Source organism: Ursus americanus, chromosome 5, assembly GCF_024610735.1.
Source record: "Ursus americanus isolate L20-20 chromosome 5, mUrsAme1.1.p, whole genome shotgun sequence".
Lineage (NCBI taxonomy): Eukaryota > Metazoa > Chordata > Mammalia > Carnivora > Ursidae > Ursus > Ursus americanus.
The window spans coordinates 40,028,536-40,031,255 of NC_142131.1; positions in this window are offsets into that span (position 1 = coordinate 40,028,536).

The window sequence follows — 2,720 nt, forward strand, 5'->3', positions numbered from 1 at the left end:
CGGTTGTTAAACTTAAATTAGTTAAAATTAAAAATTCAGCTCTACCTACAGTCATCCTTGTGTCATCGAATTTCAGAGTCAAATGGTAGGGTGGCATTTCTCCTTGTTCATCAATGATACTTCCAAGTATAAAATGCCCTCTTCTTGGAAGCTCAGACTACCTTCTCCCCTCATGCTGCCTAGCACCCTCCAGACACCCCCCTTCACCTGTCACACTCTGGCAGCTGGCTCCTGCTCTTCCTCTTCACCTCTGGCCCTTGTACTCTGGATCACCTCAGGTCTGTGTCATGTCCCAGTCAATACCTGCCCTCAGATGATGGTGACCTCTGAATTCCAGTGACCTTCCATTCTTCTCCAATTCAGCTGCCCACACCCACGGCTACCTTCTAGATTTTGTCATAACCCCGAATTAGCCCACACTGAGTCAAACACCCCACTCCATGTGTCCACTCTGACCTTCTCACCCTCTCATTCCTCTGACTTTATGAAAACTCTCAGTCCCCAGAGACTCCCCTTCCATCCCAGCCCACCGCCCTCACTCCCGTCCTCATGGCACAGTGAAGAGGTAAGGAACAGAGTTCCTGAAACCAGTCTCCCTGAGGTCGCACCTAACCTCTGCCACATACAGGCTACGTGGCCTTGGGCAAATTATTCAACCTCTCTGCACCTAGCTCTCCCTCTGAGAGTAATAACGCTGTCGAAGAGGTTGTGTGAGAATCAACTACAAGGCACTTGGCATCCTGTGGTCATTATACAAATTTGTTATACTGGGCCACAGTAGAACAGCACTCTCCCCAGCTCACTCTTTGTCCTTCTGCCCCAGCCGCTGGGCAAAACCATACCCAGATCAATGCTGCTGTCGGCCTTCTTACTATCTATACTCGGGCAACCAAGTCCTACTGGGGAAAATGATAGGGTGGTGCACACGGGTGCTCCCACAAACGCTGTCTCTGACACCAGCATTACTGCATAGGCAATTTCCTTGTCTTCCGTCAGCTCCTCTACCATTCCCCATGCCTAACAGGCTTTTCCCCCATCAGAACTGGAGGCTATCAAGGCCGGGATAAGCACTAGCAAATCTCTAATGAGAAATTTCTGGAGGACTGAACACGAGTCAGAAACTAATGGGTTTTTTTTACTATTATTATTATTCTGCTTGACTTCAACCTGTAGTAATTGTTACGTTATGGAAAAATGTAAACGACCTCTGCCCAACCTGACTCCTATCTAGAGGGTCAAATTTGTCCATAGACTCAAGGAACTGGGCTTTTATAACCAAAACAAAGCAGTGGGAGAGCAAAAGCAACTTAAAGAAGACTTGGAAATGAAGCAGAAGGAAGGAAGGAATGTCCTCAAGAAGAGAGAAAGGCACTTAGAGGCCAGGCTGGGAAAAGCTGCCGTGGGCTACATAACAGCCCTCGAAGAGGCCCACATCCAGAGCCCCACGAGCTCTGAGCACGACCTCAGGGAATCTGCAAATATGATTACATTAAGGATACTGAGATGGGGAAAAGATCCTGCGTTATCTGGTGGGCCCCAAATGTAATCACAAGTGTCCATGGAAGAGGGAGGTAAAGGGAGATGTGATGTTAAAGTAGGAGTTATCACGACAGAAACAAGGCACTAGAATGTTGTGAGAACAGGAGTGTGAGCCAGGGAACGTCAAGCCAGCCTCCAGAGCTAGAAAAGGAAAGGAAACAGATCCTTCCTAGGGCCTGTAGAAGGAATCAGCCCTGCCACAACTTGACGTAAGCTCAGTTGACACTGATTTTGGACTTGCAAACTAAAGAACGCTACGAGAAAAAGGTTCTGTTGTGTTAGGCCATCAACTCTGTGGCAAGAACCTAATACACACAGGCTGTGAGGAAAAGCTCAGGTGCCACAGGAACATTTCGAGGTGACAGGCCTGGCCTATGCCATGAGACACACTCAGATCTGGTCATGAGGGCCTCAGCCCTGGTGCTCAGACTGGCCTACAATGGAGACTCATTAGGACAGCACTTGGTTAGGGCAGGCCTGCGTTTAACATCACTTTGGAAGGAATCAGCCTGCACAGAGTGGGTGGCGAGGAGGATTGGTTTAAAAAAAAAAAAAAAAAAAGGGCGCTTTAGGTGATCCCAGAATTAACAGACTTTTCAGAAACCTCTAAGTATTGGGGACCCCAGTGAATGAAAATGGATGGGGTATGTTCAGAAAATAAATCTCTGGGGCGCCTGGGTGGCGTGCGGTCGTTAAGCGTCTGCCTCCGGCTCAGGGCGTGATCCCAGCGTTCTGGGATCGAGCCCCATGTCAGGCTCTTCCACTGGGAGCCTGCTTCTTCCTCTCCCACTCCCCTTGCTTGTGTTCCCTCTCTCGCTGGCTGTCTCTGTCAAATAAATAAATAAAATCTTTAAAAAAAAAAAAAGAAAAGAAATCTCTATATAGATCTGTCATGGGTTGAATTCTGTTCCTCCAAAATTCACAAGCTGGCGTCCTAACACCAGTACTTCAGAATGTGACCTTATTTGGAAATAGGGTCATTGCAATTGTCATCAGTTAAGAGGTCACTGGAGTAGAGTGAACCCCTATTCCAGTATCCTCATAAAAAAGGGAAAATCGACACAGAAACTCGCAAGAGCACACCACGTGAAGATGGGAGTTCTACTGCCACAAGCCGAGCAACCACCAGAGCCGCCTGGAACAGATCCTTCCCTGGGGCCTGCAGCGGGAACATGGCACTG